Source organism: Coregonus lavaretus, assembly GCF_964263955.1.
Source record: "Coregonus lavaretus genome assembly, contig: HAP1_SCAFFOLD_4066, whole genome shotgun sequence".
Taxonomy (NCBI): domain Eukaryota; kingdom Metazoa; phylum Chordata; class Actinopteri; order Salmoniformes; family Salmonidae; genus Coregonus; species Coregonus lavaretus.
This window is the reverse complement of record NW_028156535.1, coordinates 23,412-48,671: the sequence shown is the minus strand read 5'-3', so window position 1 is coordinate 48,671 and position 25,260 is coordinate 23,412. Positions and strand designations below refer to the sequence as shown.

The 25,260-nt window shown below is 45.2% G+C and overlaps 1 pseudogene across 1 annotated transcript; it reads left to right on the top strand.

The window, feature by feature from the left end:
• The first annotated feature begins 1,473 nt into the window (after window positions 1–1,473).
• On the top strand, window positions 1,474–20,484 carry LOC311126258 (inactive phospholipase C-like protein 1; annotated as a pseudogene). The gene is made up of 10 exons: window positions 1,474–1,491; window positions 3,049–3,123; window positions 3,266–3,553; window positions 3,856–4,125; window positions 7,251–8,927; window positions 14,797–15,159; window positions 17,681–17,883; window positions 19,257–19,332; window positions 19,881–19,990; window positions 20,258–20,484. The product of its transcript is annotated as an inactive phospholipase C-like protein 1 (transcript).
• Window positions 20,485–25,260: the final 4,776 nt, after the last annotated feature.

Below are 25,260 nucleotides of genomic sequence, written 5' to 3'. Positions count from 1 at the left end.
TCTACTTTTACACCTATATCCCTCGCTTTCTTCCTTATTTCCATTGCTCTCCTCTCTTGTCCTCTATCTTGCCCTGGTTTCCCCCCTTCTCTTTTTGTCCCTCTCTTTCTTTTCTTCTCTATTCTCACTATCTATCCTTTCCTATTCTGTTCCCACCATCTCTCCATCTGTGCTTAGCTCCATTCTGGCAGACACTCAATGATGTAGAGATAAAACGAGAGAATAAAGAAAATAGAAGAGAGAGAGAGAGAGAGAGAGAGAGAGAGAGAGAGAGAGAGAGAGAGAGAGAGAGAGAGAGAGAGAGAGAGAGAGAGAGAGAGAGAGAGAGAGAGAGAGAGAGTGAGAGTGAGAGAGTGAGAGAGTGAGAGAGTGAGAGAGTGAGAGAGAGAGAGAGAGAGAGAGAGAGAGAGAGAGAGAGAGAGAGAGAGAGAGAGAGCTTAGGGATGGGGGAATCGGGGGATTAAAACTAACTGATAGATATGCTTTTAGGCCAAACCGCGGTGCATTAACAATGTTGTCATGGTTTCCTGGAGGACATCATGTGTCACGATGACAGCGCTGGGCGGTTGGCGGGAGGGTCGACCTGTTTTCCCGTGCCCTCTAGGGGAACTAATGCCACATACCGTGATGCAGTGCCCACAGTTCCCGTTATCGATGCGCCTCGGACAGTCCGACACCACCGCCGCCCCCGCCGCCCCTGCCCTGCCCTGTCCACCTAAATCCATGCTGACCTGGTTCATACTAAGCCTGGGTGTCTGTCCACACATTGTCCCAGCCTCCATCTTTAAAAATTTTTTTTTTGTCTAACTGAATTGGAAACAACAGATTCTAGATCAAACTGTCTCTTCTCCAGGACAGCTGACCAGGAAACTAGAAGCTAGGGGTCACAGTTAGGTTAGATGGGTGGTGAGAGAATTATTGACGTGGGAGTATAGCCTGACTGATGGTCCAGAAGTTTCTGTCCAGGTTTGAGCTACCACCTAGCCCTGTCCCTGCCTGTCTGTTAGGGGAGGAGCTATGTCTCTCTATGTCTCTCTGTTAGCAGAGGAAGGATCTGGAGCTCAGGTTCCTCTACTGTGTATTATTGATGGATGTCAAGTTACACCAGCTCTATATTTAATCATTCGCTCAATCAGGCAACCAACACACACACCCACACACACACGCACGCACGCATACACACACACACACACTGCTCTGTGTGGTTTAGTGTGTGTGGGTAGTCAAGCTGTACTCTGAGTCCAACTGCGTCCCAAGACGTAGTGGGAAACACTCCCATTTCCAAAGCCCTTCAATCTCTAAAGTAGAATGTGTAGTAAATGATGTATATGATGTAATATTTGTTGATGTTGTCAACCTGCTCCTGTAGTGCTAGGCTACTAGTAGGCCAGCCAGGATGTGTTGCTGTGGGTTTGAGGTATTAGGACAGAAATAGGCTAAAAGCTGAAAGCTCCCCCTCACCCCCTGTCCCAAATGGTCAACCAGGATCAGGTGATTTAGCTTGAGCCGAGCCTCTATTTACATCAGACGGTAACTCTCCTACAATCTGCCAGACCTTGTTTCAAATCCTATTTTTAAAAAAATATTTGGAACCAATAGAATAGTCGCAAGAGTTTAAAAACCCGCCAGTCTGCCAACCTGCCCATCTGGCAAATATTTAAAAGATTTCAAATAGTATTTGAACCTAGGTCTGCAGATGACAACTCTGCTACAACCTGCCTGGTTGCTACAGTAGTGTGCAGCCCTGACTACATGCTTTGAATCCATGGTGGAAATGTCATTACAGTAACAAAAGGCTGCACTTATAGTCTGTCAGTCAGTGCTATCTGTACAACCCCAGAATTACATGACAGCAGGATGAAAGTGCTCTGGTGGTGCCGGTACACATCTATCAGAAACCACACTCATTTTTCTGGTTTGTCAACAGTATGAATTCCTTATCATCAGTAATATTGCACAAAGTCTGGAATTCATATCGAAACACATTGTCACTTTTACACATTGTCTTCATTTACAAACCACTGCCTGTGCACACACACTTGTTTTCTGAAAACTGGATCTGTATTAACCTGTGAGGGAAGTCTTCCTGGTAGCAATGTCATATGTTTTACCTCACCCCTTTTTGACCATGGAGGAAAAGCTACTGCTTATAAACTGAGATGTGGATTTGAAAGAATTGAATTTATAAGTCTTATTATACCTTTGTGGTTTTTGAAAACCTTGAAGAGCATATTGTGTTATAATGGCAGAGTGAGAGAGAGAGAGAGAGAGAGAGAGAGAGAGAGTGAGAGAGTGAGAGAGTGAGGAGAGTGAGAGAGTGAGAGTGAGAGAGAGAGAGAGAGAGAGAGAGAGAGAGAGAGAGAGAGAGAGAGAGAGAGAGAGAGAGAGAGAGAGAGAGAGAAGAGAGAGAGAGAGAGAGAGAGAGAGAGAGAGAGAGAGAGAGAGAGAGAGAGAGACTAATATCTATGGACCTGTTGCATCTGTACCAGCCCTGAAATTTCAGCACCCGTTGACGATAGAGCTGTCTTCTTCCCACCTGTCAATCAATCAGCTGTCCTCTGGAGACTGAAAGACACAGGAAGCAGCTAGAACAGATGTTTGTGTGAGTGTGAACACAGAGGATCTATTTTTGTGGGCCTCATCAGCCCTAACACCAGGCTCTGTACACTGTGTGAATCAGTGCTAAATTACCCCACAGGAAATGAAATGGCACAATTGATTTCCAGCCTTCCAAGCCTGTGAAGATGAGTTCAGATTAGCAGACCTGTTATTTCAGGTGTCTGGCTTTAGGAGAGACAGACAAAAACATAATCATTCATAGGGATATTACTGATGGCTTTCATGGCTACCTCATAATTAATTATTATTTCTGCTCCACATTATTCTCAGTTGGGCACCATGTCCACATAAGCCTCTACTATTTTAATTATGTCAGTTGATGTGATATGCCTGCCTGTAATGTTTGTCTTGACGCTTCTAAACATAGCCCGCAGAAAGGATTAGTCTGTCTGCCTGTCTCACTCTGCTCTTCTCTGTGTTTTTACCCAGGATCCTTCAATGCACAAGTTGGCCGGCGGGCGCAAGAAGACAGTGTCCTTCAGTAGCATACCCTCAGAGAAGAAGGTTAGTTTTTAGTGAATAAAAAAATAAAAAACTTGATTTGACCTAGATAAGGATTTCAAAACGCATTCATAAATCAGACATAACCGATTCATAAGGAGGACAAGCATTCAAATTAAATGTGTTCTCCTTCTCCTTCCTCCAGGTGAGCAGCGCGGCCGACTGCCTGGCCTTCATGCAGGGGGGCTGTGAGCTGAAGAAGGTACGTCCCAACTCCCGGGTCTACTGTCGTTTCTATACCCTAGACCAGGACCTCAGCTGCCTGCGCTGGGAGCCCTCTAAGAAGGATGGGGAGCGCGCCCGCCTGGATATGGCCACCATTAGGGAGGTTAGGACGGGGAAGAGCACTGAGACCTTCCTCCATAACGGACCTGCTGCAGAACACCTGGCTGAGGAGGCTGCCTTCTCCATCATCCACGGGGATGACTACCAGGTAGGAGGGGAAGAGAGGGGAAGAGGGGCAGACAGTAACCTGGTCCCAGATCAGTTTGTGCTGCCTTTCCAACTCCTTTGAGAATTGTCATGCCAAGTAGTTGGCAAGAGAGCAGTAACAGACTGGCACTCAGGCTAAGGCAGATACCATTGAGGTTCTTAAATCATCATAAACATCCTTTGTGTTTTTAATTATATTATTTTATTAATCTCTTTTATTGCCTTTTTTCAAATGTTTTTAATTTGATTGTTTTACTTTAGAAAACTTTTAAATGTAATGTGATTTGTATTTGTATTTCCCAGTCTCTGGACCTGGTGGCTCTCTCAGCTGACGTGGCCAACGTCTGGGTGACGGGGCTCCGTTACCTGGTGTCCCACCCCTCTGCCATCGGGCATGGAGGGGGGGCAGGCGGGGGAGGAGGTCTGGGAGAGGGTAGCCTCGGCAGTAAGATGAGGAGTGAATGGCTGGCCGCAGAGTTTGCAGAGGTGGATGAAGACGGGTATGGGATCGTCGCAGAGGATACGGCCGTGGCAACCATCTGTAAGCTGTGTCCTGGCATCAAGGAGGCTAAGGTGAGTGTGTGTGCATGTGTGTGTGTGTGTGTGTGTGTGTGTGTGTGTGTGTGTGTGTGTGTGTGTGTGCGTGTGTGTGCGTGTGTGTGTGTGTGTGTGTGCGTGTGCATGTGCGTGCGCGTCCGTGCGTGTGTGTGTAAGGGGATGGCACTACAGTTACACTAGAGAGAGTGGAATGGTATAGCTTGAAATAGAAAACATGATTGTCTTCATAGCTGTCTTACCATCTGTAAGGTCTGTCATGGCATCAAGGAAGCTAAGGTAAGAGGACGGGACTGGGGTAAAGCTAGAAGAAACAGTAATGCTATACATGATGTTGATGGTAGACTGTAGTAACATTAGAGGAAGTAGAAATGTTTAGAGATGATCAGGGTTGAGGTCAATTCTGTTTTCAATTCAGTCAATTATCACACTTTGTTTTCTATTGAATTACCCCCAACCTTGATAATGATGATAGCAACAGTTAGTATAACAGCTGTAATTAGAAAAATGCTGTAATTAGCTGGATATCTAATGTATAAATGGAACATGCTGTAGGTGGATATCCAACCTATGTAAGCTTTACTTACATACGTAGTACCATGGTGGGTGTATAGATTGAGTCTGTTGCAGTGTAGTCACACCTGTAGCTCCTACTTCCTACATGTTACACCTCTCAGTAGGAGTCCACACGAAACCCTGAGTAAAACACAATGCCTCAATGGACCTCAGAAAGAATCAGTGAGTATTCAAACCCCTTGACTTATTCCACATTTTGTTGTGTTACAGCCTGAATTAAAACATTTTCTCACCCATCTACACACAACACCCCATAACGACAAAGTGAAAACCTGTTTTAGGCCTTTTATGCAAATGTATTGAAAATGAAATACAGAAATATGTCATTTACATAAGTTACACCCCTGAGTCAAGAAGCACTTTGCAGAAGCACTTTTGGCAGTGATTACAGCTGAGAGTCTTTCTGAGTAAATCTCTGAGCTTTCCACACCTGGATTGTGCAACATTTGCCCAATATTATTTTCAAAATTCTTCAAGCTCTTGCCATAGATTTTCAAGTAGATTTACATCAAAACTGTAACTCGGCCACTCAGGAACATTCACTGTCTTCTTGGTAAGCAACTAGTGTAGATGTAGCCTTGTGTTTTAGGTTATTGTCCTGCTGAAAGGTGAATTAATCTCCCAGTGTCTGGTGGAAAGCAGACTGAACCATGTTTTCCTCTAGGATTTTGCCTGTGCTTAGCTCCATTCCGTTTCTTTTTTATCCTGAAAAACTCCCTTAACAATTACAAGCATACCCATAACATGATGCAGCCACCACTATGCATGAAAATATGAAGAGTGGTACTCAGTAATGTGTTGTATTGGATGTGTCCCAAACATAACACTTTGTATTCAGGACAATTGATTTGGCAAATTTTTTGCAGTATTACTTTAGTGCCTTGTGGCAAACAGGATGCATGTTATATTTTTTATTCTGTACAGGCTTCCTTCTTTTCACTCTGTCAATTAGGTTAGTATTGTGGAGTAACTACAATGTTGTTGATCCCTCCTCAGTTTTCTCCTATCACAGCCATTAAACTCTGTAACTGTTTTAAAGTCCCCATTGGCCTCATTGTGAAATCCCTGAGAGGTTTCCTTCCTCTCCGGCAACTGAGTTAGGAAGGACGCCTGTATCTTTGTAGTGACAGGCTGTATTGATACACCATCCAAAGTGTAATTAATAATTTCACCATGCACAAAGGGATATTCAATGTGTGCTTTTTAAAATGTTTACTCATTGACCAATAGGTGCCCTTCTTTGTGAGGCATTGGAAAACCTCCCTGGTCTTTGTGGTTGAATCTGTTTAAAATCCACTGCTAGACTGAGGGACTTTACAAATAATTTGATGTGTGGGATACAGAGATGAAGTAGTCATACAAAAATAATGTGAAACACTATTATTGCACACAGATTGAATCCATGCAACTTATTATGTGACTTGTTAAGCTAATTTTTACTCCAAAACTTATTTAGTCTTGCCATAACAAAGTGGTTGAATACTTATTGACTTCATTTCATTTAATTTTTTATTAATTTGTAAAAATTGTGAGAAACATAATTCCACTTTGACATTACATTTTACATTTACATTATAGTCATTTAGCAGACGCTCTTATCCAGAGGGACTTACAGTTAGTGAGTGCATACATTTTCATACTGGCCCCCCGTGGGAAATGAACCCACAACCCTGGCGTTGCAAGCGCCATGCTCTACCAACTGAGCTACAGGGGACTACATTATGGGGTATTGTGTGTAGGTCAGTGACAAAAAATCATAATTTAATCAATAGTAAGTTCAGGCTTTAACACAACAAAATGTACTTTCTGAAGGCACTTAATAGACAGTAAATCACAAGGACTGCTAACGACCTAATATTAAAGTAAGCTGATATACGCCACTGGTCATTTTTGCAAGGATGGGTGAAAATATTTTGGGATATTCTCCGGACAAACAGTACGAATGCAGGAGATGAGGCAGGAGATGGAGTCAGATAGCAGCTGAAAATACACAGACTTAAACAGATCCAATCAGAGGTATGTGTTTGTGTGTGCACGGCTCCATAGCTAATCTGTCTGAATCAACGCTCAGGCCCTGGTTTTGAAGCATGCTGTGAAGTCAGTACAGCTGCCTGTGTGTGTGTGTGTGTGTGTGTGTTGTGTATGTGTAGACTCTCCTGCAGTCAGTTTGGCATGCATGGAAGGGTAGGCCAGGGGCACTAGGTAGACTAGCATGCTAAGTCATATAACCAGGGTGACTTTCATATCCGTTCCAAGAAGGAAATTCAATTAATTCATGAAAAAATTATTAGCAATAAAATATTATAACATTAATTAATTCACCTTAAATTTGATTCCTGCATTGATTGGAAATGATGGAATTGGACTTGTCAATGACATCTGGTCTTTTTCAGTCATTAGACATTATTGAATATTGTAGCTCAATAATTCATCCATTCTGTGGAGTATTAAAATTAGACTGCCCTTTCTAAACTTGCTCCTCTCATCTCTCTTCTGCTCCCTCTGTATCCGTCTTCCCTCCCTCATCCTCCTCCTCCCCCTCTCTTTCCCGTCCTTCTTCTCTCCAGGTGCGTCTGAGGTTCAAGGAGATCCAACGCAGCAAAGAGAAGCTGACGTCTCACGTGACGCGCGAGGAGTTCGAGGAGGCCTTCTGCGAGCTATGCACGCGCCCAGATGTCTATTTCCTATTGGTCCAGCTCTCTAAGGACCGTGAGTGTCTGGACGCCCAGGACCTTCGTCTCTTTCTGGAGACGGAGCAGGGCCTGTCTCTGGCCACAGCTGAGGGCTGTTTGGAGCTGGTCCTACGGTTTGAGCCCTCCAGACCCGGCCGAGAGAGAGGCTTGCTGGGGCTCGACGGCTTCGCCCGTTATCTGCAGTCTCCAGAGTGCCAGCTGTTTGACGTGGAGCACCAGGGAGTGTGTCAGGACATGAGCTTGCCCTTGTCCCACTACTACATCAGTACCTCCTATCGGTCCTATCTCCTGGATGATCAGGTCCATGGGAGGGCAGATCTAGGGGGTTTGACCAGGGCTCTCCAGGCCGGGTGTCGGTGCCTGGAGCTGGGGGTGACAGACGGCCCAGAGGGGGAGCCTCTCCTGGGGGTAGACCATGGTCCTGATGCCCACCGCCACCACCACCACCACCACGCCCCTGTCACCATCCGCAGTGCCCTGGAGGTGGTGAATAAGTACGCCTTCCTGACCTCGCCCTACCCGCTGCTGCTCTATCTGTGCCAGCGCTGTTCCCCCTCCCAGCAGCGTACCTTAGCCCAGCACCTGAGGAAGGTGTTCTCAACACGGCTTTACACCCCTGAGGCCCTGCCGGTCAGCCTGGTGGGGCGAGCCACCACCCTGCCCTCCCCAGAGCAGCTGAAGGGCCGGGTGCTGCTGGTGGGGAAGAAGCTACCCCCTGAAGAGGAGGGGTCTGAGGGAGAGGTATCAGAGGAGGACGAGGAGATAGGGGGAGGCGGACCCTTGGCTGGCCGGCGAATGACCATCCCCGGAGAGGAGGAACTGGGCGTGGTTTTAGTGGTGCCCCCGCCCCCTCAGCCCAGGAGACTCCGCCTCCAACGCGAGCTCTCAGATCTGGTGTGCGTGGCTAGAACCGGAAGCCGTAGCTTCTACAACCACCGAGAAAAGAGGAAACAAGGACAGCAGCACTCCCCACCCAGCACCCCCTCAACCCCGGGCACGCCCTTACTCCCTGACTCAGCCTATTGGACTCTGTGCTCCCTGGGGGAGGGAGAAGCGGGCCGGCTGGCCAGTGAGAGCCCAGAGGAACTAGTAGGCTTCACCAAGCGTACCCTGACCCGTGTCCGGCCCAGCTCCGTCCGCCTGGACTCCTCCAACCCCAACCCTCAGGGGTACTGGAAGGGCGGGGTCCAGCTAGTGGCCCTCAACCAGCAGACTCCCGGGGCCATGCTGGACCTCCACAGGGGCCGATTCACCCAGAACGGGGGCTGTGGCTTTGTGCTGCGCCCAGGGGTCATGAGAGACGAGGTTTCCTACTTCAGTGCCGTGACCCAGGGCTGTGTGCCCGGCGTGCCCCCTCAGACCCTAAGGGTGAAGGTGATCAGCGCCCACAACCTGCCCAAGCCACAGGGCGCTGGTGCTAAAGGAGAGGTTATAGATCCCTATGTGGTTCTGGAGCTGCATGGGGTACCGGCGGACTGTGCTGAACAACGGACCCGGACCGCCGCACAGAACCAGGATGGCCCACTGTTTGATGAGACCTTTGAGTTTCAGGTGAGAGTTCAGTAACCTACAGATACATGTGAAAGTACAGCACGGTTCATCAACATAACCTCAGACTAAGAGCACTGTCGCCCGATAACCTGAGTGTACATACACGTGAACATCTAATGGCAAAACAGCATGCAAAACTGGTTGAAATGACATCATTACAATCAGAAACGGAGAGTCTTTCCAACCAGTTTTGCCTGCTAAGTCTAGACATAATATGGTCTGTGTTTGTCACTGTACTGATAATAATGACAAAACATAACAAAAAACATCAGTTCCATAAGGATACACAACAATAAGTATTATTTGTATAGAGCCTTTCCAGCTCCCAAGGACAGTTAACTACAGTATTCATTCCCATAGCGACAGACAGACAGAGGCATTGTGATTCCCCTGAGCCCTTGTGGGAGATCTAGTTATGAAGACAGATGGCCAGGGCTTATAAAACATGATGTGAAACATGGGAACGGAGAGGGAACAGTTGGAGAGTTGCCCTAGTGTTGTTGACCAGACTAGTTTATAGTGCAGATTATAACAATACTTCACATCTTTCTTCTAACCACCGTCTTATTGTATGAGAATAACTGTCTCAAATGAACATACCAAAGACTAAAAGGAAAACAACTATAAAGTTTCGTTTTTTTTTTTTTACAAGTAAGAAAGAAACAAAAGCCAGTGGTTGAGCTCTGTTTTGCTCATTAGTCCTGTGGCCTGTAACCTAAGGCTTGGTGGGAGACTAGAGGGTAATGTGGCGTGACTCCACACACACACACACGACTATGTCTTACTATACTTGTGAGGACTTTTTGGGGACCAACAATTGATTCCCATTCAAAATCCAATTTTCCCTAACCCTTAACCCATACCTAACTTTAACCTTAACCCCTAACCCTAAATCCTAACCCTAATATGCCATTTAGCAGACGCTTTTATCCAAAGCGACTTACAGTCATGCGTGCATATTTTTTTTTTTTGTGTATGGGTGGTCCCGGGGATCAAACCCACTACCTTAGCGTTACAAGCGCCGTGCTCTACCAGCTGAGCTACAGAGGACCACACCTTAACCTCACCACTAACCCTAACCTTAACCTCACCACTAACCACTAATCCTAACCCTAATTCTAACCTTAACCCAAACCCTAACCCTATAAACCTATCCCTAAGCCTAAAATTGCCTTTTTACAAGTGAGGACCGGCAAAATGTCCTCACTTCTCTGAATTTTAGTTGGTTTATTATTCGTGTGAGGACTTCTGGTACTCACAAGTATAGTAAAATGTGTACATACACACACACACACACACACGTGTCAGAGTAATCTGACCATGTACGGCTAAATACAGTCTAAACACATACACATAGACATGTTCATGCATATTGCTGTTTTTGTGTCATACTGGCCTTGGCATCCATCCAGATCTTACCCCTCAGCCACAGAGCATGGAATCCATAGATCCCTATTTGACCCAAGGCAGAGATACATGGGGTCCTTTTTGGGAACACATAGATCCCATTTTGGGATGAGGCCGAGAGAGAGAGAGTCGTCTCTGTTGCTGTTCAGACTGACCTCTTCATTCATGAAGCATTACACCCCATCTCCCACCCCTTGTCCACGCTCCAGCACAGCAGACAGTCATTATAGAATGCAGGCTACGTGTGTGTGCTTGCATGTGTGTGTGCATGTGTGTTGTGTGCATGTGTGTGTATGTATGCCTGTTTGTGTGTGTGTAACAGTGTTGGAGGGGCTCTATCTACCTGAGTGGACTTAGTTATGAGTAGAGCCTAAAGTTCACCTACACTCTCTCTCTCTCTCTCTCTCTCTCTCTCTCTCTCTCTCTCTCTCTCTCTCTCTCTCTCTCTCTCTCTCTCTCTCTCTCTCTCTCTCTCTCCTCTCTCTCTCTCTCTCTCTCTCTCTCTCTCTCTCTCTCTCCCTCTCTCCTCTCTCTCTCTCTTCTCTCTCTCTCTCTCTCTCTCTCTCTCTCTCTCTCTCTCTCTTACCATTCACCCTCTGGGTCTCTCTCCTCTGTCATCCACTCAGAGCCTTCGGCTGCCAAAACTTCTGTCTGGGCTCACTTAGACTGACATGTTCTCTAGTTCTTCGTCCATTAACTACAGCCCTATTAGATAGATAGTGCTCCATGCTAAAACATTAAAATCTAGACTAGCACAGACTCAGCCAAGGGTCTCTGAGTGCAAACCTTAACCCTGCCTATAATCTACAATCTCCCCCGGTCTAGAATCCATTTCCTCTCCCCATCAGTTATGTTTATAGGTAGTCAACAAGTGGGCAATACCAAGTGGGTGTTGGAGGGGGGATCAACCAATGTGAAAGAATTCAGTTATGCACACACATCTCAAAGAAGACTAACAGACCGGGGGTGAGCTGGCAAGTAAAGATTTGATTGTACTGCATATGACAAATATACTTTGATTTGATCTCAAAATGATACTCATGTCAAAGAATACACTCATACTCACACATTCAAATACACGCACGCTCATACATCCGTCCTCGGGGAATGAATGCCTTTAGCTGGTTGAGATTGTTTGCTTCCTGTCGCTAAGAGCCTGAAGACCTAATATGGTTATAACTCACAGCACAGGAAGGAACACACACACACCACACACACACACACACACACACACACACACACACACACACACACACACCATAGTGGGCTAGGTGTATGTATAAACACAGTGTGGGTTGAGATGGATAGTCTCCACCCCTCCTCTCTACCCTCTGGCCTTTCTACCAAACACATTAATCATACTGGGAGCCTAGAACCAATGGGTGGCCAGTGTGTGTGTTTGTGTGTGTGTGTTTCTACAGGTGTCTTCTCACTATCTTCATCTGCCCAGCTTTGTGTTTGTGTGTCTTTGTGAGCCTACGTGTGCGTTTGTGTGTTTTATTGGATGTTTGTGTGGTTCATAATTAACTACTCTCTGTGTCTCCTCTTACAATGATAGTGTATACATAAACTCACACAGCCATAAGTCCTCTTACTGATAGTGTGTGTGTGTGTCTGAGTGTGTTTATAGTCTTAATTGATTTATTCCTCACTATGTGCATGGGGTTTTATTCCAATATATTTATTTTTTCTGATTTATACTGTTTGTACTGATGCCACCCAATGTGAATACAGTGCATTCGGAAAGTATTCTGGACCCCTTGACTTTTTCCACATTTTGTTACATTACAGCCTTATTCTAAAATTGATTAAATTAACGTTTTTTCCTCATCAATCTACACACAATACCCCATAATGACAAAGTGAAAACAGGTTTGTAGAAATGTTAGCCAAAATAAAAAATTCAGACCCTTTGCTATGAGACTCGAAATTGAGCTCAAGTGCATCCTGTTTCCATCAATCATCCTTGAGATGTTTCTACAACTTGATTGGAGTCCACCTGTGGTAAATTCAATTGATTGGACATGATTTGGAAAGACACACACCTATCTATATATGGTCCCACAGTTGACAGTGCATGTCAGAACAAAAACCAAGCCATGAGGTCGAAGGAATTGTCCGTAGAGCTCCGAGACAGGATTGTGTTGAGGCACAGATCTGGGGAAGGGTACCAAAACATTTCTGCAGCATTGAAGAACACAGTGGCCACCATCATTCTTAAATGGAAGAAGTTTGGAACCACCAAGACTCTTCCTAGAGAAGGACCTTGGTCAGGGATGTGACCAAGGACCCAATAGTCACTCTGACAGAGCTCCAGAGTTCCTCTGTGGAGATGGAAGAACCTTCCAGAAGGACAACCATCTCTGCAGCACTCCACCAATCAGGCCTTTATGGTAGAGTGGCCAGACGGAAGCCACTCCTCAGTAAAAGGCACGACAGCCAGTTTGGAGTTTGCCAAAAGGCACCCAAAGGACTCTCAGACAATGAGAAACAAGATTCTCTGGTCTGATGAAACCAAGATTGAACTCTTTGGCCTGAATGCCAAGTTTCACGTCTGGAGGAAACCTGGCACCATCCCTACTGTGAAGCATGGTGGTGGCAGCATCATGTTGTGGGGATGTTTTTGAGCGGCAGGGACTGGGAGACTAGTCAGGATCGAGGGAAAGATGAACGGAGCAAAGTACAGAGAGATACTTGATGAAAATCTGCTCCAGAGCGCTCAGGACTTCAGACTGGGGCGAAGGTTCACCTTCCAACAGGGCAACGACCCTAAGCACACAGCCAAGACAATGCAGGAGTGGCTTCGGGACAAGTCTCTGAATGTCCTTGAGTGGCCCAGCCAGTGCCCGGACTTGAACCCGATCTAACATTTCTGGAAAGACCTGAAAATAGCTGTGCAGCGACGCTCCCCATCCAACCTGACAGAGCTTGAGAGGATCTGCAGAGAAGAATGGGTGAAACTCCCCAAATACAGGTGTGCCAAGCTTGTAGCGTCATACCCAAGAAGACTTGAGGCTGTAATCGCTGCCAAAGGTGCTTCAACAAAGTACTGAGTAAAGGGTCTGAATACTTATGTAAATGTGATATTTCAGTTTTCTAAAAACCTGTTTTGGCTTTGTCATTATGGGGTATTCTGTGTAGATTGATGACAAAAAAAAACGTTAATCTATTTTAGAATAAGGCTGTAACGTAACAAAATGTGGAAAAAGTCAAGGGGTCTGAATACTTTCTGAATGCACTGTATATCATTATATCTGTGTGTGTGTGTGTGTCTGTGTGTGTGTCTGTGTGCACATACGAGCATGAGCACGCTTGCATGCATGTATATGTGTGCCTATGTGTGATACTTTTGTGTGTCATGGATAATATTATTACACTATTATGTGCCCTGGGGTGAACATATGGGGTATATGTACATCACTATATGTAACCCCCCCACCTCTATGATTAAATGTTAATGTCTCAGTGTGATAATATCTGTTTATAAACATCTTGACTCACCAGGCCTATATAAGAGCTGTTCTCCATGACTCACCTAACCTTGTTAAATAAAGGTTCGATAAATTATGCAGGTTTTCAAATTTGGTGATGATGTTAGATCCTATTGGAACATTACAGAGGAAAAGCACAACGTTTGTTAGTAAAAAAAAAAAAAAAGTCTTATAAAAACGTTTTATTTAATAAAAACTGATATTGTTTATTCTAGTTGAAATCATTGGCCTTTAAACCAAATTATTGGCCTTTAAACAAAAGTTTTTCCCTGAATGAACTAGTGGGAGCTGACTTGAAAACCAATAAAAAAATATCAGGGAGTATGTTTACATGCACACTAATAATTCAATATTAAACTGATTATGGCAGTAGGCCGAGTATGGCAATAGTCATGGAAACACCTTACTCTGCTTATCTTAATCGGCGTAAGGTTAAAATCGATGTAAGCATACGGTTTTCTGAGAAATCTTTAGAATGATTTGGACATGTAAACAGCTTTATCGGCGTTCCAGCTGTGTATTTGATCTGCACATGTGCCAGCACCGGTAGTGCAAGTGAAGTGAGTTCGGAAAAACTGAAAGTATGCACATAAATAGTTTTCACATACAAACGTTATATGTCCGAACAAATAGGCTTCAAAACAATAACATGATCGCTGTGGTAGAAGGTTTATTTTGATTGGCGATTTTCTGCATTTATTTAAGTCCCATCAGGTAGCCTGATTTCAGATGTGTCCATGTAAACAAGATTATTAGGGAAATCATTCTTCTTGCAAAGCATGTAAACATTTTTAATAAACGATTATATTAATCTGACTATCCACAATAATCGTATTATTGTGTGAAGTAACCGTACTCAGTGTTCTAAAACAAGCAAGAGTTGTGTCTGTGTAAAACATTCGGTAACATTCCTGTGATTTCGTCTGTCGCTGCACCTTGGCTCATGATTGGTTGTTGTCTGTCCTTCCCAGGTGAACATGCCAGAGTTGGCCCTCCTCCGCTTCGTGGTATTGGACGACGACTACATTGGAGACGACTTCATTGGGCAGTACAGTGTGGCATTCGAGTGCCTTCAGCCAGGCTACCGCAACGTACCCCTGCTGGGTCTGGCAGGAGACCCCTTGCCCCACGCTAGCCTGTTCGTCCATGTTGCCGTGACCAACCGACGAGGGGGGGGCAAGGCCCAGAGGAAGGGTCTGTCTGTGCGGAGAGGGGTGCGGCGGGGACGAGAGTACGTGACCCTACGGAACACGGGTATTAAAGCTCTGGATGATACGTTCCGTCCCGCTTGCACTCATCTCAGGGAGGCCACCGACCTGCGGGAGGACGCACAGGTGAGAGGAGGGTCAGGAGTTAGAGGTCAGAGGTTAATGAGATTGGAGGGTGTTACTCATACCTGGGTGTTGCGAAGAAGTTACTCTTCTCCATGTAATATGGACTTGCTCACGTCCCCTCATGGATTTACCACCTGTCTGTACCTTTTTAAAGCCATGCAGAGAAAAACGATATTTCGGAAATGAGGTCAATTGAAAAATATCAGCCAGTGTTGTAATGTACTGGATAGATAACCCACGATAACCAAATATATTTAAAACCCCCATGCTGTCTTTTTAGTAAAACATTTTACATCATCACTGTATGTCTAATAAATCACTGTGTGTGTTTATTTCATGAAAATAACTCAGAATATATATTTTTTGCATTTATTTCCCAGAGCCTCCTTTTGCCATTGAAATGCTCAGTCTGATCATGTGGGTGTATCGATACACATTAAAATATATTTACACATACAGCCCTGATTGGCAGATAGGATCGTCTAGACTCTAGAGCAGGGAACAATAGCTTGAAACAATAATCATAAAATTACACTTCAAACATTAATTAAACATTGACACCTAACACCTTACCAGTATTAAATATGCCCCCCCATGACTTATGCCATGTTAATATGATATCTGAGTGAGAGTGACTATTCAATGTGGGCCCCCTGGAGGTCAGGGCCCCTGGGCATGTGACTTGGGTGCCTGGTCAGTAATTTGGCCATGATTACTACAAGGTTTAGATAGCTGGCTAGACTAACTTACCTAGCAATCTATAAAATGTTAGTTGACATGGGCTAATTGATTAACTGTCAGTGACTGACATAACAAGAGAAAAACTGCTGCCTGGAGGTGTGTTGGGTCATTGTCCTGTTGAAAAACAAATGATAGTCCCACTAAGCCCAAACCAGATGGGATGGCGTATCGCTGCAGAATGCTGTGGTAGCCATGCTGGTTAAGTGTGCCTTGAATTCTAAATAAATCACAGACAGTGTCACCAGCAAAGCACCCCCACACCATAACACCCCCTCCTCCATGCTTTACGGTGGAAAATACACATGCAGAGATCATCCGTTCACCCCACACCGCATCTGACAAAGACACGGCGGTTGGAACCAAAAATCTCCAAATTGACTCCAGACCAAAGGACACATTTTTACACATGTTACGTTTGCTGAAAATAAACACAGTTGACAGTGAGAGGACGTTTCTTTTATTGCTGAGTTTATATCTTTAAGGTGCCCCTAGTGGTCCTGGCAGACCAAATGTCGTCCCGCGGGCCCCAGTTCTGTAGGCCCTGCTCTAGAGCCTACACCGCTTACCCCTTCAAAGTAAGAGGATACATATGCAAATAAAATATGACTGGTCATTGGTCAGAATAATCAGATTGTGATGTCATGACCTGGGCCAAAAACTCCATCCCACCTGAACAGGCTGAAATTCCAGTAATTTTTTATAAACAGCTCTTACACAAAAGCTAAATATTGAGGAGGGTCAGGAGTTTTGAATATATTTTCCTGCCTGAACAGAGATTGGCGATGTGCTGTTGTGTTATATTTAGCCAATGTTGAAATATGGCCTGTTATTCAGGAGTTTTTGAGGAGTGTGATTTGGGCTAGAATAGATTGCATGACTGTGCTGAAATAAGACACTACCTGTGAGTTCTCTGTGGGGTGATGTGAACGTTGTGAGAGAGACAGAGAAAGAGAGGGAGTGAGAGCAATGAAAGAGAGAGAGGTGGATAGAGAGAAAGAAGGAAGGAGAGAGAGAGTAGGTTGAGGAGGATTACACAGTAGTCTATAAATAACAGAGAAGAGAAAGAAGGCATAGACCTGGTCACAGCACGGACCAGCTTATCTCCACATTCTCTCTCTCTCTCTCTCTCTCTCTCTCTCTCTCTCTGCCATGTCCAGCTGTATTCTCATCTGCCACAGTCTGTAATTATTCATCATTTGTCTCCTCGCCTGCCCACACACACACAGCCCCCCCCCCTTCACATCCAACCCACTCTGTCCTCAGGAGGGCTATGCTATGGTAATCACCAATGTGACTGCTGGTCCAGTTGCGGTGCTGCCAGGTGGAAAATGGTCTCAGTGTTTTGGCAGACCTCTGACAGAGCCCAGAATACTCCCTCCTTCCCAAACACATTAGCTAGTACAGTAGATTGTCTAACATGGATGCTTTAATGTCTATTCTCCTCAGGACCCTAGCCCAGGTTTTAGGGGTTCAGTTCAAGTAATAAGGGGTTTACCCTTATTGACCTGAACCTGACCAGAGATTGCCCTGACGTACTCACAGACAATAGGAAAAGGAGATGTTCTATTTTAATCTGTGCTTGACTTGATCTAGGTGTGAGTTTAGGCCTCATCTGATGTTGTGATTTCATCAGGGTCAGATGTTTTTCAGGTCACGTGGATCTGACCATAATATACCTATAATGCACTACATCTGACTGTGTATCTCTCTCTCTCTCTCTCTCTCGCTCTCTCTTTCACTTTCTCTCTCTCTCTTTCGCTCTCTGTCCTGTTCCATCCAGAGTGCCAGTGTGAGTTTCAAAGAGCAGTGTGGACTCCCCCCGGTGGCCAAGCTGAAGCAGTGCATCCAGAGCCTGGCCACACGGCTGCAGACCCCAGAGGGGCCCCCGGGGGCCAGCATGACCCTGAGGGATGGCTACCCCCACCTGGAGGCCTGGGCAGCATCACCGAGGTCACGCGCAAACTACTGAACCACTATGATACGGTAGGGGGGGTGAGAGAGAGAGAGAGAGAGAGAGAGAGAGAGCGAGAGAGAGAGAGAGAGAGAGAGAGAGAGAGAGAGATTATGCTCTAGCTATATGAAACGGTGAGGAACCTAGATATATTATTGGATTACATATATGTAGAGAGAGAGAGATTAAGACACTTGAAGCTATAGGCATATGTTGGTTCACCCACGCACCTTTGTCTTCGGCATACATGCATACACAGAAGTAGGGAGAGAGAGGCACACATGCACAAATACTGTATATACATACACAAATCCATTGTCCTCCCCAGCTGTGTTTCTTCCCACTCCGTCTCCGCTAGTATTAAATCAGGATGCCTCTCACCCACCTGCACTCTATCTCTCATTACTCCCCCTCGCACACCACAACCAACCAGAGAAACAGAGTTGTTTGTCAGCCTCGCTCTCTGTGTATGTGTGTGTGTGTGTGTGTGTGCACATGCGTGGTCATTGTTTGCGTATCTAAGGCCAAGCTAACCCAGCAGGCCAGTATGACACACAGACAGTTGGCCTGAGACCCAGACTGTAGCCCCTCCAATATCTACATCACACCCCTCAAACCTCCATCACACGTGGCCTTACGCTTCGAACACACCAACTGCGTCATTGCGTTTTGGTACACCAGAAGTACATTAATTTCCAATGGAACGCTGCGTTTGCCTTGCAGCATTGCGTTGCAGAGGCAGTTGCAGTGCGCTCTGTGTGGTGCATACATTGGATTTATCGAAGGTATGCGTCAAAATGTATGCGTAAATGGGTTGACAGAAATGGTAGCAGAAGGTGAATGTTGAACTTTTGTTGCACACATATCTAGATGATGCTGCATACTATTTTGCGCAATGACGCAGTCGGTGTGTTCAAAGCGTAAGTCATCACACTCTCTTCTTCCCTTCCATCTCTCCCTTTCCCCATCCCTCCATTCCTCCATCTCACAGACATCTCATCTCACCCTGAGGTCTGTAAATACCACAGTATTTCATTATTTTGCATTATAGAACTTGTGTGTCTGTACAGCAGTGGATCTGCAGGGGGGAGGACGGCTGATAATAATGGTTGGAACAGAGCGAATGGAATGGCATCAAATGATGTGTTTGATGTATTTGATACTATTCCACTCATTCCACTCCAGCCATTACCACGAGTCCGTCCTCCCCAATTAAGGTGCCACCAACCTCCTGTGCTGTACAGTATATGCCTGCCCCACTTTTAGCTAATATCTATGTGTGTACGTTTTTGTGTGTATGACAGTCTGTCTATTCATCTGTCTATTGGTTGGTCTGTTGATCTGTATCTGTCTGTCTGTCTGTCCAGAGGCTCATCCAGTGTCTGTCTTTATGTCTCTCTTCCAGATGATCTCGGCCAAGAAGCAGCTGATCGAGAATGCAGACACTGTGCAGGAGAGGATCGCCCAGGTGCAGAGAGAAGGTGAGAGGAGAGGATGGATGGACAGAGGGAGGGAAAGGAGGAATATAAAATATTTGTCGGGAGGAAAGGGGTAAATATGGCTGGAATGAATATCAGACTAATAACTAACTTTTTAGATATCAAGTGCTCTACTGAAGTGTGATTGCAGAGCTCCATCTTGTGGTATTATTTATACTGTATGCCCCAGTCCCCAAGAGAGAGAGATGAACTGCAAGTGCTATATAGGAGAAATGGAGAGAGGAAAATGGTTTTCATTTACTATACCAATACACATAAACCTACTCCAGACTTCAGTAAAGACAGGGAGCCTATCATTTGCCTTATAAGGAGAGAAATTGCCGGAGATACTGGGGCTGGAGAAAAACAATGAAATACAATGAGATTTAATTGAATTTAGTTTTATGATAGCAGCCTTTTTCCAACATGGTAACCATGACATGGTCAGCTTACAGCCACATGGCTCTGCTTACTTTTAACTATTGCCTGCCTTGGTCACAGCTCTAACTCTCAGTTGAACTGTATCTCAGTCTCCTGTCCTGTCTTCTCAGGAATGGAGTTCCATGAGGAGCTGCCCAGGCTGGGAGAGAAGGAGGGGCTGAAGGGACACAAGCAGAGCAAAGCCCTGGAGAGTTTCACCTGGAACATCACTGTACTGAAGGTACAAACACGCAAGTACACACACACGATACAACAAACTTGACACAATAGACGTTATTGTCAACAAGGGTAAAATTTGTCTTGGAGACTAAATAATATTGTCTTGGAAACAATTTTTTTCTCTCTCTCTCTCTCTCTCTCTCTCTCTCTCTCTCTCTCTCTCTCTCTCTCTCTCTCTCTCTCTCTCTCTCTCTCTCTCTCTCTCTCTCTCTCTCTCTCTCTCTCTCTCTCTCTCTCTCTCTCTCTCTCTCTCTCTCTCTCTCTCCAGGGTCAGTGTGATCTCCTGCGCAGTGCCAAGTCAGACTCTCTGGATGCTCTGAGACAGTTGGCCCTGCCTGTGAAGCCTGTGGCCTCACCTCCACCACCTCCTCCTGCACCTCCATTGGTCCCTCTGATCTCTTCTGCACCTCCCACAGCAGGAAGGGCAACTCCCAGGAGAGGAGAGGAAGCACCCAGGAGAGGAGGGCGAGTACCCATGGCAATGGACGAATCTGACCCCCCCCCCCCCCCCAACCTACCAGAGAGAGGGAAGGGGGATAGAGGGATCGAGTAGATGAGATGGTGACAACCACTCAAATCCCAAACTGCCAGAGAAAGGGAGGGTGGGGAGAGATGGAGAAAGAGAGCAGAGTTGGAATGGTCTAGAGTAGAGGCCAGAGCCTATACCTTTATCCAGAATAGTAAGGCTAGTGAAGAATCATTGCAGTAATTTGACGGCTTACTTTGTGTTCATCAGTGGAAGTCCTGAGGCTTTTTAACAAGACAGGAATGTTCTTACGTTATGTACAAAAACGCTCATTTAAGTCAGACCCTTGAACGTCCCTACAATTTATTTCAGATGAAAAGAGATTCTCGCAATGTTTTTTCTCCCTAAAAAGGGAGTTGTGAAGACACGTTGATCTGAGGTAAGAAACTTTTGCTGTGGTGAAGAGGACGAGTGAAGAGTCTCTGTCCATCTGAATCCACCTAATTGATCCTTCGGGAGGAAGTGATGTCACGCTGTTGATGCCTTGAGGGCCCGTCTCACCATGGATACCACAGGGCGTTGAGTGACAGGTGACCCCCCCTCCTCCCACTGTCCCACCGACACACAGCTACTGTTACACCCAGCCCCTCTCTCCTTCATTCCCTCTCTTTATTTCCTTTACCCAGGGAGCGTTTTGAATGTCTAGCCTGTCTTGCGTACCCCTCACATCCCATCACCCCTTCTTACCTCCTCTCATCTTCCCTGAGAGAACTCACCAGGTATCCTATCCTGAGAAGATGAGAGGAGGCAGATGTGTTGGTAGTTCTACATGACGTGGCTTAACGCTGCTTCAGGCCAATATGTACTACCTGAGACCATCCACAGGTATCAGATGGCTAGGGGCTAACAGTGACACAGTATCACAACATCACGGTAAGATCTGGAAGACAACCTGAAGACAACCTGAAATAAGAGGACATGTTGAGTGTCATTGATTGATTGATTGTTTGATTGTGTTAAAAAGTCTTAATTTATTAGTTGGGCGGCAGGTAGCCTAGCGGTTAGAGCGTTGGGACAGTAACCGAAAGGTTGTTTGTTCGATTGAATCCCCGAGCTGGCCTTGAGCAAGGCAGTTAACCCCACCACAACTGCTCCCCGGGCGCCGATGACGTGGATGTCGATTAAGGCAGCCCCCCGCACGTCTCTGATTCAGAGGGGTTGGGTTAAATGCGGAAGACACATTTCATTTGAATGCATTCAGTTGTGCAACTGACTAGGTATCCCCCTTTCCCTTTGATTGATAAATGTGTATTACCCTACACAAGGACATGATTGGCATGGCTGTGTTGCTATGAGGGAATAAAGGGGGCCCTCTCTCTATGTATTGACTGAAAGTATGTGCTGGGTTTGTCCCAGCTTAAAAACTCACTCAGCAACATTGATGTACTCTGAAAAAGAACTACAAAATGGCTCTACTAGATGCTACTACATCCTTGGTGTGCTAATGCTGCTTATGATGGTCGACTGTGGGACATACATGCCATTGTTTTTCCAATGTTAGATTTGTGGTATTAAGGTAGGTAAATGCTTTATGTAATAGCTATCTTACTGTGTCATAGCACCCTTTCTCTACCAGTGGTGGCTGGTATCGGAGGATGGGCCCACCAGCCTCCACTGCTCTCTACCTTTCCTACCGCCTTTGATCCAAACACAGCAAGAGGCAGAGGGCCCCAACACAACAATACTTCACCCAGCACTGAGAGAACTCTATAGGAGCCTGGCGTCAAAGAGACACAGACAGTAGAGATAATAGAGGACCTTACAATAAGGGACATTTTCATCACAAGGTTAGAATGTATTGAATGTAAAGTATTCCCCCAGGGCCTCCAGCAGAGCACAGGGCCTTCTGGGGCTCAGAGGTAAACATACCTACCGTCTGTCATTCTACAGTCTTGCGGAGCCTCCGGAGGCACACAGAGGCCAAATTGAGCTCTGTACCGCATCACCGTGCGCATCTCAAATTTTGTAACAATGCGGAGGGCTCCGTATAGCTCCGCATTGACATGATTGGTTGACGGTAGGTGAGAGAGGAGGTCCTGTATAAACACAAACTCACTTCCTTGACAACTTCTTTCATACTTGTTGCGCTTCGCCGAGCAGCACATAGCTGTTGTGAAGGAAGTTGTCAAGGAAGTCAGTTTGTGTTTATACCGTCAACCAATCATGTCAATGCGGAGCTATATAAATTTGAGAGGCGCCCTCTGCATTGTTACAACATTTGACAGGCACACAGCCATGCGGTACAGAGCTCAATTTGGCCTCAATTGCGTAACACCCTCCATACGAAGCTTCTGACCACATTTTCGGATCAAGCATAAATTGGCTCTTATGGTCAATTGGTAGAGCATGGCGCTCGTAACGCCAGGATTGTGGTTCAATTCCTGTCCACCCATACGAAAAATGAATGCACACATAACTGTAAATCACTCTGGATAGAAGTGTCTGCTAAATGGCATATATAATGTTTATTTTACACCTTCATCTATCTTTTCCGACCCTTCAAACATCTGTTGGGTCGTTCCATGAAAAGAGTGCCTTTTGCGTCCCTTTGATATTTATAGGAGAAATAGTGCACCAATATTGATTTTTAAAAGCCTGTTATACTAAATTAAGTGCCCTTTAATATAGACCACATGGAGAATTCAATACATCTTCATCTTTAACATGAATAAAGACTTGCTAAAGTGCCAAAATTCAGCATTTTGACAAGTCCCTCCGTGCACCCTCTGTGACTTCTAGGAAGATTTTAACCAAATTAACCCCAAAATTTCTCCAAGTTTTCACCATCATTGTAAAGCTATTTTGTTGCTTTGAAAAAGTTATTTCTGAAGATTTGTATTTATTTACTGTGATTAGTGATTCATTTACATCTGTCCCTCATTTTAAGGTCAACCCTTTTATGTGAACTGAACTCTCATTGTGATATGGTGAAACTGTTCCTTTTACATGTTTTATTCTAAAGAAACAATGAAGAGCTAAGAGTCAAATCATAGTGTAAAAGCAGGTGAGCTGGTTCTACTCTTTTTGGCCATTTTGTGGTGGAAAACTGAGAGGGTCAAGCATAACACGTCAACCCTGTTACCCATGGGTAAACAGGCTAGAAATGTTATAACAATAAATACAAAAATTGTGAAGCTTGCATTCAATTGCCTCTCCCTGTTTGCACACAGCAAGCTTCCATTCCCCATGTAGCAAGCGGATTTATGACTGATTTAAGATTAAATCGTCAACCCTGTTACAGTCAACCCTGTTACTTTATTTAGCACTTAATAGGCACTTACTAAAGTTATTTATTTATTTATTTAACCTCTTCTGATGGGAAAATGTTTTATATGAAGTTGAACATGTCCTCTTTATGACAGAATGTTGAAATTATGTGAAATCAAAATCCAAGTTACACTTCTCAAAAGGCACCGAATTGGTGGAACGACTGTTTAAATTCACTCATCTTTCCTCTCTCTTTCTGCCCTAATTTTCCCTCTCATTCTACCCTCTTTCTGTCCTCTCTGCCTTGACTGTTTGTACTACCTCCCTCTCTCTCCCTCTCTCCCTCCTCCTCCCTCCCCCTCTCCCTCCCTCCTTCCTTCCTTCTCCCTCCCTCTCTCTCTCTCTCTCTTCCTTCCTTCCTTCCTTCCTGCGTGTGCATGCTTGCTTGCGTGTTTGTGTGATGGACTGAGAAAAAGTGTGTGCTTGCATGTATATTGTTGTTGTGTGTGTATACCAACAAGCTCTCACAGTCTCACGTCAGAATGAGATGTTCAACCATGTTTCTCAAACGTCACATTTCGAAGTTGTTCCGAACGTCAAATTTCAAAGTGTTTGGTTACTTCTCTGTATCGTTCCAAGGTAAAGTTTAGGCATTAACTCTGAATTCTTAAGACACCGCCGCCACCTTCACCATAGGCTGTAAACTCTCCCTCATGTGTCTGGTCAACGTTTCCGGAAACATCTACACCCTCGAGGTCATGTGTCACTCCATGTGTTCCGCAGCGTCCATGTATATTTACATCAAACAAAAAAATATAAAAAAACTACTTTTTATTGCTGGATTCAAACATGCAGATGCTTACACCCATCCACAACACCCTAGCAAAACCAAAGACTACTTGAAGGTAACAGCGCTCACAGTTGCCCCTAGTGGCCGGTATCACGTCATCTCCCAACATCCTCAGACATGTATGGACATCGAATACTGACTTGTATCACGGGTGACCTGCCTGGTGTATACACCTGCAGCATTTCTTATTTGGCAACTAGAATAGAGCAAAAGGGTGGCAGCACAACAAAGTATCTTATAAATAACAATCTGACCCACTGTACTGTAAGCTAAGCTCAGAATATAACAATACTCCTCTCCACCACCACCTTTGTCCTGACCCGTCTCTGCCCTCTTCTCTACCCCACCCTGCACACCGACCCTGGGTATAGTCTTATCTGTGAAGAGGCCCTTCCTACTGCATTATTAAATGCCAGCTTTAGTGTGAAGCCTCAGTATTAGCTTTCTGTTCCAGTTTGGTCTGTGGAGGAGCGGATTAGTTAGATGATACTGTAAGTACAGTACATGTCCAGGAGTTTTCCCTGGTTCCATCATCAAAGTACATGTCCAGGAGTTTTCCCTGGGAAAACTGCTGACCATTCTCAGAGCACATGTAGGCCCAAATAGCCCCAGCCTCAGCATTAACCCCTGAGGTGCACTTTGAACAAAACAACAGATACAGTATAACAAAAATCAAGGGTGCAACTTT